At 40.5% G+C, this 16,675-nt stretch overlaps 1 pseudogene; it reads left to right on the forward strand.

Moving 5' to 3' along the window:
- LOC109547577 (large ribosomal subunit protein eL8-like) overlaps window positions 1–15,626 on the forward strand; it is a 132,906-nt pseudogene extending 117,280 nt beyond the window's left edge.
- The last annotated feature ends 1,049 nt before the right edge of the window (window positions 15,627–16,675 follow it).

Raw genomic sequence — 16,675 nt, forward strand, 5'->3', positions numbered from 1 at the left:
TAGCCGTGAGAACAAATAACACATTAATTCCCATCAAGACTATAGTTGCAAATGCCAGGAGGGTGTGTGCCAAGAGGGAAACGAGCACCTAACAAAGTTGTGTAAGTCACTCCATGCTTTAGGTGTCCAGAAGCCATCTTAGGTAGGTGGGAGAGAATAGCGTAGAAACAACAACAACAAAAACACAAGCGACTATTGTAGAACACTGACTTACTAAAGAACCTGTTTACATTTACTACATAGACAATTTTTTTCTCCTTATTGTGGTGATATTTATGAGAAAGACTAGGATAGCTATAGAAGAAAATTAAGAAACATCTGAGAATATTGAGAACAAAATTTGTGACCTTACTATACTTATTAAAAGTAATTTATTTTGAACAAACAGTACAGAAAAAGATTATACTACAGTTTTTGCTGGAACCTTGCATAATCTAGCATGGATTTTGGTATATACCAAATACACATGCCATCCAAAAGTTTTAAAGTGCAAGACTGTAATAGATAAAACTATTGGTCCCAACTCTTCCCTCATCCATGGATATAGATCCGTGCCCTTTGTCGTGGGATTAGCTTTCTGAGTTGTCTCTGGCCAATCATCTTGCTAGTGCCCATGTTGTAGGAAAGAAAGTGAAGCCAGAGAGGATGGCCATATCCCAGGTCTCAGGAGAGTCCCTGGGACGGCCACCAAGTGTGGATTCTTGGCTTTGCACAGGAAAGAATTTAAGAGCAAGTCATAGTAAAGTGAAAGATTTATTCGGGGAGATACACACTCCGTAGACAGAGTGTGGGCCATCTCAGAAGGCAAGAGGCCCCAGGGTGTGGGATTGTCAGTTTTTATAGGCATGGGTAATTTCATAGGTTAATGAGTGGGAGGATTATTCCAACTATTGGGGGGAAAGGGTGGGGATTTCCAGGAACTGGGCCACCCCACATTTTTTTGGCCTTCTATGGTCGGCCTTGGAACTGTCATGGCGCCTGTGGGTGGGTCATTTAGCTTGCTGATGTGTTACAATGAGCGTATACTGAGACTCAAGGTCTGGTGGAAGTCAGTCATCTGCCATCTTGGACCTAGTTGGTTCTAACCAGTTTATGTCGTGTCCTCAATGGCTATGTCACTCTTTTAAAGGTTGTCCCCTGCCCCCTTCCTGTTTCATTCCCTCCGAAGAGATTTTACTCCCATATTCTTATGGGAAGCAGAGAGGCAACGGTCCATGTTCTGTAGCTGCTTCAGGGCTGAGTAGGGGTGTCGACCCTGCCCGTCAGGGAGTAAAAATCTCTGGATGCCTGATCTAGGGGACCCAGGGGCAGGACAGCTCCTTGTTTTAAGGTGGTATGGACTGGAATCCTCGCATAGCCGTCGTCATTTTTTTTTTTTTAAATGCCAACTATTTATTAGCAAGGAAAATGGAAGAAGGCTCTTCTGACAAAAGAAAAAATGTTTTTCTAATAAAAGAGACATATTTAAAATGAGTAAGAAATATCCAGTACCTGCCACATGAAGCCAATAGGAAAATCCCAACAACTACCAGAGTGTCATTATTCCATGACCCCTTTACTTACAGAACAATTTTAAAATTATGTATTTTGGCACATTATATAATATTGGCACATGACAATTGTGGAACAGTTGTAACTGCTTCCATAGCCTTCCTATGAATCTTCTTGAAGATGAATCACTGATGAAGCATCTGGACAACAGTAACTGTCTACAAATGACAGAAGACTTAAAAAGCACGGTTAGACATCTGATTACAGTGTAATTGATAAAAAAGCTTGCTTACTGTTGTGACATACAACATTTTAAGATAATTACTAGAACTATAGCATTATACCAGGACATATCCAAATTTTAGAAACTTTACATAATGTTTAGAATGTCTACATTAATAGCATTCATCCACAGAGTATATTTTACATAGGTTTGTCACTCATGTGATAATGCTCTCCATGTAATTTAACACACCAAATAATACTAGTTAAATATTTCTCTCTGAGGTGCTCAGGGTCCCTCTAAACACCCCAAAGTTAGCTGGAAGTCAAAAGAACTTGAATTAAAATTTGATATTTGGGAAGTTTGTCCAAAAGTTTCAAAACATTTGGTTAAATAACATCATAGGTCACTGTGAGACAATACTTATTTTTTTAACCAAAGTTACAAGAGATCTCAAAAGCAAATACAGATCACTTAAAGGCAAAGAAACTCACACAATCCGTTATCAAAAGCAGCATTGCAAGAAAACTTTGTTCTCTTAACAGAGAAACTGAACCCAAGTCTTTCCTCAGCCCATTCCGAGCAAAGTCCATTAATCCAACTAAATTTAATCCAATCTTAGAAAATCCTGATCGTGCACAACTTTTTTCAGTTTTTTTTTTTATTCCTCAAACCTTCTTTCACTGAAAACATATATCTCACTTTCCTTAAAAGTTTTTTCACGTCGAGTTACTTTTCTTGTTGACAAATTTGCAACAGATATAATAAGGTTTTATTTGACCTCTAGTAAGCCTATGTACAACAGAAGTATTATACTTAACATTGATGACTCTAAAGACATGTCTATATTAATCAAAACAAGCTTAAGCCACCTTCAATACAAGATACCAGTTTAGTACTGAATATTTTCCAGATGACATGAACCTGAAATTCATTCTGGCCAGATTATTTTCTATTTCTGAATATTTATATAAGTGCTCAACTTCCTTTAAATCAATTAAATAGAGCTCTTTTAGAAATTAATTTTTGGCAATACCATACATCTACAACATAGATGTATGGTATTGCCACGTATAGATACATACGAACACACAAACGGACACGGAGACCTCATAGTTCCCATTCCAAAATTTCAGCCCTGAGTCAGGTACAACAATGTAAAACCCATCAGTTACAAAAGAGGGTGGATTTAAATTGGGTTTCTGGCAGATGGAACAAATCAAGGTCACTTGTCTAGATGGCTAAACCCTTTTTACTAACATTTATGGAAAAGATGCTTAAGATTTCAATTTGTGTTTGACAAGTTCCACATCACCCCGTTTTTCAAAATTTGTATTTTAAAAAGATGGCAGAAAAAAAAAAAAAGATGGCAGAGATAAGAGTTCCTGGAGAAAAACCAGGTAGAACATTTGCATTTCAAAGGCATGGGAGGAGAAAGACAAGTTCCTCCTGGGATGAGTTTGTTCCCCCTTTGTTCAATACTTATAAACCTCTTAAGATAAATAGGGAAGGTTTGGGGAGAGGTAAAAGGATTGGTGGGCTTTGGATTATTTTGGGAGCCACACCTCTGGTCCTATAAAGACTAGATTTGTAAAACAAGGACAGGTTTGGGGTTTTTTTCCCCCTCAAAGAATTGGGTGGCCACCTCAGTGATATTGAAGGACTGATATACCCATTCACCTATGTTGGAATGTTTTACTTTTCCTGATTTAGCTTAGGGGAGAAGGTCTCCCCAAAAATTCCTAACAGGTATGCTTAGTTTAGTCATACCGGTAGCCTCCCATTTTGATACTCTATTTTCAAACACTTTTGGGGTTCCTCCCTGGGTTTAAGAAATTCTTTAATTGTGGCCCTCAGTCAGGTCTTTGATCTGCGGAGGCTTGCCTGCAGCCTCATGTGATCCCATTTCTGAAGGTAGTGGACAATTTTTAGCTGCCCCCCCTTTTTTTGTCCGTTCCATTCCTAACCTGTAGGCACCCTAGGCTTGAATTTTATAAGCACAGAGAGTGGAGGCATTCATGGCATTACATTGTCTGGATTTGTCCACTCAAAGGAAAAGAGATATTGGAAGTCTGGGTTCTGGGCACTGCAGAAGAAGGTGACATTTTAACACTGTGAACAAGTTTAACAGCCCATAGTTTAAGAACTTAGATTGGGGTGGGATGGAGACCTCCTCTGGCTTGGGACTGAGGTGGATTCCTCCGGCCAAGAGCAATTGTTTTCTAACCCATAAGGGTCTCCAGCTTGGACTGTTGTCTGGAATTTAGTGAGCAAGTCCCTTCCCAACAAGGGGACAGGGCACTCAGGCACGAGCAGAAAATGAAGTGCAAAGGTAAAATTTCCTAGCGAGCAGTGGAGGGGAGGGGTGAATCGCTTGGTTTTGGGCTTTCCATCAATCCCCATTATCATACAGAATTGGGAGAACAAGGGTCCAGGGAAATCAGCACAGAGCAGGCAGCCCCCATATCTAATAAGAAAATAACTCTCCTACCTGCCATGTCAACGGTTACCCAAGGCTCCTCCGGAGAAATGATCAGGTGTCCTTTGGGAGCCAGGGAGGGTCCCGGGCCCTGTCAGTCTTTGGTCCTCTCAGTCATCATCGATTTGGGAGCCCCAAGTCCCCTTTGGGACTGGGGGCAGTCCCATTTCCAGTGGCTCTCTCGTTTTCATATCGGGCAGGATCTTGGTGGATTTTTCCCACAGAGGGAGTATTTGCCCTTCCTGTCGCCCTTCTGGCTGCACTTAAAACCGACACTTTCTCAGTGAGACAGTGGCTCCGATCCAGGCTTCCTGGATCCTGTCCTCACCATGGGTCTTCCCAAGGGATGGTAACCCTGAGGTGTTACCATCTGAGGTGGTGCAGGGGTAGAGCTGCCTCCAGTAATTGTGCTTTTAGCTGTTGTCCCTGAATCCATTTTGCCTCTTCAACACTATCTTTATTGTTAAATACTCCAAAGGCCAAATCCATGAGCTGATTCATGGTGGGCTGGGATCTCCAGCTCCCCAGATGGGGCATTAAGGTTAAACAGTCCAGAAGACAGTGTCCTGGTCAGAATTGGGGGAGGTAGGAGTTCTCGGTTATGGACCCCAAGGAGGTGGACTCATAAGAGGATCATCTAAAACATCAGGCTCAGGGCTTCCCTGGTGGCGCAGTGGTTAAGAATCCGCCTGCCAATGCCGGGGACACGGGTTCGAGCCCTGCTCCGGGAAGATCCCACATGCCGCAGGGCAACTAAGCCCGCGCGCCACAACTACTGAGCCTGCACTCTGGAGCCTGCGAGCCACAACGACTGAAGCCCGTGCACCTAGAGCCTGTGCTCTGCAACAAGAGAAGCCACAGCAATGAGAAGCCTGCGCACCACAACGAAGAGTAGCCCCAGCTCACCGCAACTAGAGAAAGCCCACACGCAGCAATGAAGACCCAACGCAGCCAAAAATATAAATTAATTAATTAAAAAATAAATAAATAAATAAAACATCAGCCTCCTGTGGGGGAAGAAGGCACTTTGAAGGGATGTGCGCCAAGCACACCTGGCAGGAGTTCTTTAGACCTGGATTTTGGAATAGGGTCATGAACCCTTGGATGTATGGGACTTCCCCTCATTTATCTTCCCTTTTACAAAATAGGTCCAGCCTTTTTTTTTTTTTGGCCAAATCTCTTCGTCCCCTATTTTGTATTGGGGCCATGCAGTATTGCAAATAAAAATTAATTTTTTTCTTAAACCATCCTGTCTAAATTTTCCCCAGTTAGCTAATATGCATCCTAGCGGGGAGTCCTTTGGGGTGCTTGTAGTTGCCCCCATTTTTTATTAGGATGTCTTGACAAGAGTCTGATGGATCCTAGCGAGGTGGTAGTTATTTGTCCTGGCGTTCTCCCAGTGTCAACAGTGGGGTCCCTGTGAGCACCCGATATCTGCCTGGTTGGTGAGCCTGAGTAGGCCCCTTGGATTAGTCAGGGAAAGGAACCAGAGCCAGTGGGAGAAAAAGCAACCAGAGTTTCAGGGCCTAAATCCTTCAGAGAGAGAAAGAGGAGACCTAGGCCCTGAGCCAACTAAATGGATTACCTTTATCACTGAAACAAAAGAAAGAGAAACAAATAGAGCCGAAGGGTAGGGCTCGAGTGCCACAAGGCAGTGATAACAATACAAGGCAAAAGCTCCCCTCAGGATATGGCCCTTGTGATGTTGAGGAGGCCTACCTCTCCACAGACGCAAAAGGCAACACACAACCTCCTGGCAAAGCCAGCAAGGAAGCTCAAGGATCAATAGTCCAAGAAGTCAAGAGAGAAGTCGGAGGATATAAGAGAAATCCAGGGAAGGAGGGAAGGTGTGCAGCCACGACGCTTCCCAGAAGAGAAAGGAAGGTGTACAGCCATGACACTTCCTAGGCCAGAGGTTCGTAAGCCCACTGAGAAAGGTGCTCGCCCGCTACCTCCGCTCAGGGGTTGATAAGGTCCGCCTGTGACCTCCACAACGGAAGTGCTCTCCCCCAACATCCTCTTGGGGGCGCAATGAGGCCATAAGCCCGAGAGCACTCGGGGAGGGCCGGCTGCAAATCTAGAGGAGGACTCAAGGAGTCCCCCCAACGTGGGCCGACGTAGTTCCAGCGTCCTGGAACCGAACTGGGACTAAAAACAAGTAGGGAGGGGGAACTGGGCTCGAGGAGCCACAGAGGGGAAATTCACCCAACCAAGTTGTCAACACTTGTCACGTGGTCTTAATTTGGATGTCGTCTTGGTGGATCTTCTCAAGTCCAAAGAGACAGAGCAATAGGAGAATGAGAAAGATCGAGGGGAGAAAAGTCTTGGTCTTGGTGGGCTCCTTCCTGGCCAGAGAACTGGTCTTTGCCAACTCCTACTTGAATCTACATGGCTCAGGACAGGTCACAGCCACGCTCAGAGAGGAGCCATAGCCCAACAGGAAGATCAAGATTATGCCCTCTGAGGTCCCAAGCTGGACACCAAAAAAGATGTTGCAGGAAAGAATGTGGGGCTGGAGAGAAGGGTCACATCCCAGGTCTCAGGCGAGTCCCTGGGACGGCCACCAAGTGTGGGTTCTTGGCTTCGCCCAGGGAAGAACTCAAGAGTGAACCATAGTAAAGAGGAGAAAGGTTTATTCAGGAAGATACACACTCCACAGACAGAATACGGGCCATCTCAGAAGGCGAGAGGCCCAAAGACAGACTTTCATGTGATATGATCGATCAACATAGACCACAAACACAACATTAGAAACTAGAGGATATTTTGTGAAACCTCAAACAAGCACAGTGTATTTCCTACATTCCTTGTTAATATAGGAAAATGATATATCTGAATAACAGAAAACAGAATATAGATAAAATTTCTTCACTTCCCCACCACTGCCACAATAAAAATAAATCTTACCTGACAGGACTTTGCATTTCACTTAGAAGACAAATTAACAAAGGAATAACAGCTATCTGAACTTCAAGGTTTTCAAAACAAGGGATGTTATTTGGGGGAGGTAGTTAACTCAATGAAATCTCATCATATAAACTCATTACAAATTCTTCCTGAGTAGACAATTTTGGTGATGCTATGTGGTTCTGGTCAAAAACAAAGAAGCAAAGAAACAAGTATTAATTTTTGAAATTTAAGATGATTTTTTGATATATAACTGAAATATTAGTTTCAAGTGTACAATACAGTGGCTCAACATTTGTATATATTGTGAAATGGTCACCACAATAAGTCTGGTTGACAACCATCACCGCACATAGTCACACATTTTTTTCCATGTCATAAAAAAATTTTAAGATCTGCTCTCTTAGCAACTTTCAAATATATAATGCAGTGTTCTTGATTATAGTCACCATGCTGTAAAGTACATCGCTATGACTTAATTATTTTATACCTACAAGTTTGTACCTTTTACCCATCTTCACCTATTCACCCACTCCCCATCGCCCACCTCTAGCAACAATCTGTCCTCTCTATCTACAAACATATGATGCCTCTAGCTTTGTTCTCAAGGTTGCTTTGGCTATTCAGGGTCTTTTATGGTTCCATACAAATTTTAGGAGTGTTTGTTCTATTTCTGTGAAAAATGCCATTGGAATTTTAATAGGAATTGCACTGAATCTGTAGATTATTTTGGGTAGTATGGACATTTTAACAATATTCTTCAATCCATGAGTACAGAATATCTTTCCATTTATTCATGTCTCCTTCAATTTCTTTCATCAGTGTCATAATTTTCAGTGTACAGATCTTTTACCTCCTTGGTTAAACTTTTTCCTAGGTAATTTTTTTTTAATTTCATCAGAGTATAGTTGATTTACAATGTTGTGTTAGTTTCAGGTATACAGCAAAGTGATTCAGTTATACATATATTCATTCTTTTTCAGATTCTTTTCTCATATAGATTATCACAGAATATTGAGTAGAGTTCCCTGTGCTATATAGTAGGTCCTTACTGGTTATCCGTCTTATGTATAGTAGTGTGTATGTTAATCCTAAGCTCCTGATTTATTCGCCCCTCCCCATGTTTCCCCTTTGGTAACCATCAATTCATTTTTGATGTCTGTAAGTCTGTTTCTATTTTGTAAATAAAGTTCATTAGTATCTTTTAAATTAGAGGCTACATATGAGTGATATCATATGATATTTGTCTTTCTCTGACTTACTTCACTTAGTATGATAATCTCTAGGTAATTTATTATTTTTGTTGCGGTTGTAAATAGAATTATTTTCTTAATTTTTCTTTCTGATAATTTGTTACTAGTGTGTAGAAATGCAACAGATCGATATATTCATTTTGTATCCTGCAACTTTACTGACTTCATTTACTAGTTCTAACAATTTTTTTGTGGGGGTCTTTAGAGTTTTCTATATATAGTTTCATGTCATCTGCAAGCAGTGACAGTTCTTCTACTTCCTTTCCCATTTGGATGCCTTTATTTCTTTTTCTTGCCTAATTGCTGTGACTAGGACTTCCAGTACTATGTTGAATAAAAGTGGCAAGAGTGGGCACCTTGTTTCTGATCTTAGAGGAAAAGCTTTCAGCTTTTCATCATTGAATATGTTGTTAGCTGTGTCTTGTCATATATTGGCCTTTGTTATGTTAAGGTATATTTCCTCTATACCCACTTTGTTGATAAGAACCATTGTTTGAAAGGACTAAGGAACTTAAAAACCTAACAATTCTAATGGCTTTCTCTATTTAATGAAGCTTGACATGGGAACATTCTCTAAATAGGAATAAAGAGCAAATATCTATTCAATTTACTCTTTCTTTTTAATAAGGGTGGTAGCAGTCTTGCATCATTGGGTTCTGGAATACTTTTTCCAAATCTTAATAATGTATATGATTGTTATAAGTGCAAATACAAGCCTGAAGACAAGTAATTAGTAGGTTTATATAATAACCCAACCAGATTGAATTTGAGATTGCCTCTGGTTTATAACAATTTCAGAAACAAAAGTGAGCAAAGGGATTTTAAATTCCAAAAGAACTAGAAATTCAAGTTCAAAGGCACCTTACTGAAACTTGTTTTAAAACTACTGAATCTCAGGAAGTCACTTATTAAAGGTCACAGTTTCAATTCTAACAGAGGTTACAACAGGACTGACCACCACTATGTAATAATGTCTCTATAGTATTTGTCTTCTCCTGTCAGGAAGAATTATTCCTTCTTTATTCATTCAGCAAATATTTATGAATTGTTTTTGTTATACCATTGGTTCTTCTAAGTCATAGAAATACTGAGATGAATAGTTTACATTTCTACACTCAAGGAGCTCACAGTTAGTGGGGGAGCCATACAAGAGAACCAGCCACCACAACAGAACACCAGTAGGTTGTAATCTATGAGTGCACAGAGGAGGGCAGCCAGCTGGGTCAGGAGAGGCCATCCAGAAGAACTGACACATGGAACTTGGTCTTGAGCAATAGATGGCAGTTAGCCCAACAGGAGAGGGCATTCCGGCGAAAAGGTACATCACGTTCAAAGGCAAAGCAAGGAGAGTATGGAGTATCTGGGGAATGACAAGTATTTAAGTGTGTACGTACTTGGCAGCGGGGGAAGATGAGGCAAGAAAATCATATAAGGCCAGATCAGAAAAGAATTCCCATGCATGCTAAGGACATCCCAAAGACTGACTCTTGAAAGAGGTGAAAGACCAGCCTTGGGCCAACAAAGAATAGAATTTAATTGTGACACTACAAATCCATATTTAAGCCTATGGCATCCAGGGTATTGTTACTCTTTAAAATATAGATTTGTGTCAAGATTCAGAAGGAATCTCATTTCTAGCCAAGTTTACCAAGGGCAACATGATTCCATCAGCTGATTCTAATTAGACCTACACCTGCATTTTACATAGGAGTGGACCTTTGAGGACTAAGGAGCCAGTTTTCCTTCAAAATAATCAAACAGTGCCCATTAGCTATGGACAAAGGGTGGAGCCGTTTGGCACAAACTTGAAGAGGGTAGTCTGTAGAGAAAGGGGAAGCCTGTGAGCTGGACAAATATGATAGCAAGTGTCCTGATGATTATAAAACTAGAGGCAAAGCCAAGACCCAAACCCAGGTCTCCTGTTTCCAAGTCCAGTGCTCTTCCCATCATTTCCTTCTTCTTGCTAGAGAGGCAGTAAAATGTAACCAGCATAGCTGAAAATCCACTGACTCTAAGTTCAAGTTCTAATTCTGCCACTTTTAAGTTTCCTTGTCATTGGCAACTGCCATAGAACTCAGCATCCTCATGGATAAAATGAATGGGTTTGGGCCCAGATTCATGCTTACAACAGCACTTATCTGGCATAGTAACGAGGTAGTAACACCTCTGATTGTGAATGCGTTCTCCCTTCACCCTATTCCTTGAGGAATATAAAAGAGGAGCCTTCAGCTCAGAAAGGTCATGTGCTCACTGGCAGCCAGTGGCAGCAGCCTTAGATGCTAGAGTTCCACGTACCTTGTACTAGGAAAAAAAGAGTCCATTGTTTAAAAAGGAAGAAGAAATTAGCAAGTTTGTAAAGCACTAGCCTGTATGATCTCTAAGGTGACTTCTAGCTAAAAATAATGAGCCTTATAGTATTGGGAAGATACAGGAAAATTAGGGGATGATTGAATCTGAGTTGATTCTCACTGAGTGCTGTGTGCCTGGCACTATGCTAAAGGTTTCCTACATATTAGTTCATTTATCTTCACAGCAGCCCTGGAGGTGGCTATTATATCCATTTTACAGATGAGAAAACAGAGGTGAAGAGAAATTGAATAACTCACCCAAGATTACCCAGTGAATAAGGGTGGGAGCTGAGATTTGAACCCCAGAGGTCTCACTCCCATTGGAAGACAATTAATGTGGCCCTTATAATTTATTAGGTGACCACAGTATCCTAAAGAAAATGTGTCAAGCTTTCACTGGCCATGAACCCTCTCAGCTGAATGTAACTCTGTAGAACCCCAGAGTCAGATCACCTTATGTTCATTCTGATGTCTGAACAGAATTTTTTTCCAAATCCAAAGACTGGAATTATCTTCCACGAAGAAACAAGCTAATATAGGCTGGCATCCGATTCCTCATCTGTAAAATAGAGCTAACACTTACTTCTGAAGGTTGTACTGGAAATAAAACTAAACCCTTATCAAAGCACCTAGCTGGCACATTACCTCCACAAATGATAGTTTCTGGGGTGATACATCTCCATTTGTCCTTCTGAACAACAATGAGCCAGAGGAAAATGGGAAGGAACATAATACTCAACAAGAGGGAAATAGCTAAGTAAATTATACTGCGTCAAACTCAGTGGGATATTAAGAAGCCATTTTAAAAGATAAGTATGAAGGCCATAACAAACTTTAAAATGTTTAATGTAAAAATACACAACACAATTCTAGATTTACCCTGAGTATAATTACATACATAGGCTGCACTGAAAAGACTTAACAGAAAAATAAAAGTAGAGGAGTAAGATTGTGGATTTTTGGGTAAATATTCATTATGGTGCTCAGCATCGTTAGTTATTGGGGAAATGCAAATTTAAACTACACTGAGATACACCCACCCCAACACCAAAATTAAAGGACAGATAAAACCAAGTGTTGAAGAGGAGCTACTGGAACTCTCATACATTACTATGGAAGGATAAATTCTTCCACCAGTTTGGAAGCCATTTAGCAGTATCTACCAGGCTAAATAGAGTTATGCCCTGTGACTTGGTATTTTCATTCCTGGGTATAACTCCAACAGAAATAAGTGGCTGTCTTTACTAGAAGACAAGTAGAAGAACATTCATGGCAGTATTATTCGAAATAGTTCCTCAAGGCAGAAACAACCCAAAGGTCCATCCACAGGAGAATGGATAAATAAATGTAGTGTATTCATACAATGGAATACAACACAGCAATGTAAAAGAACAAATTACTGCTACACAAAACAAGGGTGAATCTCACAGACATAATGTTCAGCAAAAGAAGCCAGAATCCCATTTATTTGAAGTTCAAAAGCAGGAAACACTAATCTATGGGGATAGACAGAGGCCAGAGGTGTGGTTTTTGGGGGATCCTGGGGGTATTGATTGGAAGAGAGAATAAGAAAGCCTTCTGGTATGCTGGAAATATTCTAAACTTAATCTAGGTGGTGGTTACACAAGTATATAAAATTCATTGAAGATTTGTATACTTTGATGTTACATAAGTTTCGCCTCAATTTTAAAAAACAAAAAATTATTAATATTAGTAGCATTCAGTTTTTAATAAATTGAAATCAGACAAAAATTTAAGATAAAATCTGCTTGACTTTCTCTCCTCTCTCTTTTCCCTTGAAGTTTCTTGAGTTTGGAGAATTACCTGATGTACTCAGTGGGAATACATTTCTAAAACAAAAACAGATGGCCATTTAAAAAATATTATGCAAAGCATAATGCAGTTAAATCAATTTTTGATCTTTTTTTTTGTTTTCACTTTATGACATTGGACAATCTTTTCTTCTCCAGCTCCTTCTGAGCTGTAGTTTGTCCGCTTGTAAAAAGGATGAGAATTTTCGGTGCCTCATTTGAGCAATAAGAATTTGTGAACAAAATCCTGCTAGCACTCAAAAACTTTTGGATGTTTGGGGGAGTATTTAGAATATGTGATGTGGACTTAGATGTGTTGGTAGATTCCTTTATAGTTAACAAGATTCTTTTTGTTGCAAACATTTCCCCTTTTTTAACTTCTATCTTTTGAGTATATACTGTATTCTGAAACAAATTCTGAGAAGTTTCTGACAATTTAGTTTAAGTCACTGATATACTAGACTCGAGCTTTGCCTCATGTTGAATGGCGTTCCAAAGAGACACATCAAACTCCAAATTGTAGCTTATCAGGGCACTTTAGGTAGCTTTGTAGATGGGGCAAGAGGCTTATCTGCAGAAATCCTTTCCCTGTGTACTGAGGACTTACCTTTTCAGGGTCAACCCCACATGTTCTTGGATCCCAGAATCTCTGTCTGAATCCACCCCACCACCTTCCTGACCTCCTTCCCTTCCAGATATCTGATGGTTGGGGCACCCCCTGACTGCAGTGACTTCCCCCATTACTATTTGTTAGGACTTAAAATGGTTCCAAAACAGTGTCACTACCCATCTCTGTAGCAAATCCGCCTTACATCACATCATCTGTCTACAAGATAAAGAACACAGCTACCACCAGTTCTGCTAATGAAATGTGTCTTCCCCATGTGGGAAAAGACAACCCTGGGAGTTTCTCCCCCATCTCTGGGAGGCTCATGCTCCCCGGCCTTCCTCCCACACTTTTCTACCTGGCATCCTTCAGGTCTAGAAATCCCCATCCCGCCCTCAGTGCGCACCACTGCTGCTTCCCACATTATGGGCATTCAGTTCATTCACCATATGAACTGAAGTCGGAATAATGGCATTTAGAATTCCACACCGATTTGCTATTAAAAGGGATCTAGGCCCGTGCCCCTTGGGAACAAGAGTTGATTTTATAGGTTACCATGAATATATCAGCACTGAATTAATTTAGAATTTCCAAAGTTTAAAAAAATCAGATCTTTCAAATAACTGTGACGACAACCATAAAAGTCAGACTACCAGATTAAGAGACAATAATCAAGGAGTGGTAGTGATGATTTTCAATCCCACAGAGCCTCTTACACAGCAAAAAGAGTCTGAGCTGAAAACAAGAGTTACACATTACCTATTTCTGTGTTTTTTTTCCTCAGACACCACCTGGGCAGCTGACCTATTTCCCTGTCAGAAGCAATGACATGAGGCTTTATGTGATATTTTTCTACATCTGTAGGTTTGAAAGTAAACAATTTTGAAAACCTGCAGCTCAGCACTTGGCATTTTACCAGAACTTTCCCAACTCCCAAAAGCCAAATCTGTTTTTTATTCCACTATGGAGTGCCTCATTTATCTTTCTAGGAGAAAATATAATAAAAACTAGAAAATTCGGTTCAGAGGATATATAATGGACACTTAAAACAATCATATAACAATAGTTCTTATGAAAAGCATATCAGGCCTAGGTTTATTTATATATATGTATACATATATATATATAATATGTAGATAGATTTGTATTTATATTATCTATGTATATATAAATATATATAGATAGGTATATTATATAGAGATATATTTATATAATCTATTGATATATATATAGTCTATATATAGAGAGAGACTATATAGTCTGTATAGACTATATATATATATATATATATATATAGTCTACTGCCCCAATTTTTATTCTTTTCTATCTCTTCATTAGTACATTAATAAGAGGTTGGGTAAGAGAGAGCAACAGAGCTAAAACAGAGACAAAAGACCAGTCTCTTAGTACAATTACTTACAGAATCCTGAGGATAAATTTCATAGTATAGCTAACATCATACCTTTATTCAAAGGGGACAAAAAGGGCTGGTGCTGTCTTTATAGCACATGAAAAATTCATTTTTTCTCAGCAAAAAGAAAAGTGATAAAAATTGATTTGATCTGCCCCTTTCAATTAAGAAAAAAATCTACTACAGTGGAAACATTCAATATTGCGGTCATATTACAAATGTTGAAATCTAGAAGTACAGATTTAAACTGCCCTTGAGTGGTCAGATTTATTTCTCTAAGAATAAGTTGGAAAACCCCCATACAAATGTAAACCATCGTGTGACTCGGTGGCAAAAGGCCTGACACGGGACCTGTTGATTTGAAACATGTATATATATTATGTTGACCAAAACTTTAAATGCTAGCAAAATGTTTTAAAGTGTTTAAGTCACAAGCCAATTATCATTTCCAGGTAGGCCTGCAAAATGGGGCACGCAACTGTTTGTGCCATCCGCTTTGTCAGTGGCAAAGGCTCTCCTCCGTGAGTGTCTGAAAGGGCCCCCCTTTGGTGAAACAGTTCACCCAGGCCTTGGGGTGGGAGGGGTCCAAATGGCTACTCAACTGCTTAAGCTGGCCCACAAGCCCAGCCCAGAGACAAAACAAAAGCAGGAGCTGTTGTCCCAGCTAGGAGAAAGCCACCCACGAAGGGGAAGTCCCCACTGAGACCGCCTGTCCTTTGAGCAGGTGTTAATGTTGTCCCCACCTTGTGGAGAACAAGAAGGCTCAGAAGGTGGCAACGGCACACTTGCGGACCCCACTGAGCTCTCTGGCCTCCTGCCTGCCTTGGGCCATGAAAGGGGAGTTCCCGAGTTCATTCTCAAGGGAAGGGCCAGGCTGAGATGTCTCGTCTTCAGAAAGACTCTTCGCACAGGTTAACTCGGAAGACAGAGGAGCTCTAGCTAAGCTGGTGGAAGCTATTAGGACCAGTTATAATGACAGATATGCAGAGATCCACCATCACTGTGAGGCAATATCACAGGTCCAAAAAAAATCTGTGGCTCTCATTGCCAAGATGGAAAGGCAAAGGCTAAAGATCTTGCCACCAAACTGGGATAAAAGCACAATGCTAACTTTTCTGTACATAAAAATACAAATTATCCTTCAAAAAAACCTCAACCTCATAACAGTATCTTCACTCTCCAAATTCCCATAGTGCTACTATACCCTAGAACACACAAACTCACGCATGTTGTTTTTTAAATTGAGTTAATGTGAGTGATGTGTCTTCTCTAAGTTATAATCTACAATTTATAATCTCAAGTCTAGAAAACGTTCTTTGTTGCTCCACCTTGTATTTTAGTTACTTGGTACCTGTCCTAAACCTCTCCTACCAGACTGTAAGTTTATTGAAGGGAGGAAGTGTATGCTACTCATCTTTGGGCTGAACGGATTTAGGACTAAGATCATTTTGTTGTTGATGTTGTTGTTTATATCGTCAAAGCTCCTAGGACAGTTCTGCTTACCCAGTAAGAGTATGGCAGCAAATGAGCAATGCCTAAATAGGGTCCCCAGGAACGCCACCATGTGCCCACATCTACATCAGATATCAATCTCCCTGCCTCTGGGGTTATCTCAACACTACAAGTGGTGAATGTGTTAGTAGTTCTATCATGGTTGTAAGACTTATAAGAATCAGCATCACACTAGCCTGAGCTATAGTAACAAATAAATGCCAAAATTTCAGTGGCTTCTCAAGGCAAAAGTTTCTTTCCGATTTATAAAATGTCTGAAGCAGCTGCTCTCCTTGACATGGTGACTCAGTGATGGAGGCTGCCTCCCTCTGTGACTCCTCTATGTCAAAATGGTCACCACCAAAGGGAAGAAGATTATGGAAACCTAGACTTGTTTTTAATTGCCTTGGACCAGAAGTGACAAAAGTCCCTTTTGCTCGTGGCCCATTGGCCTAATCTAGACACCTGGCCCCAAGTCAATTAAAGAGGAGACTGAGAATTAGGGGAGTCCATGGAATATTTGGTGAGTATTGCTGGCTCTGCCATACAACTGAATTTAAAAAATGAACCAGGGGATCAGTTAAGGAACGCCACTTATGCAGAGAGATGTCTGTACCGACAAGGTACACGACAATGATGTAATGTTTCATCGTA

The sequence above is a fragment of the Tursiops truncatus genome, chromosome 18, assembly GCF_011762595.2.
Source record: "Tursiops truncatus isolate mTurTru1 chromosome 18, mTurTru1.mat.Y, whole genome shotgun sequence".
Classification (NCBI taxonomy): domain Eukaryota; kingdom Metazoa; phylum Chordata; class Mammalia; order Artiodactyla; family Delphinidae; genus Tursiops; species Tursiops truncatus.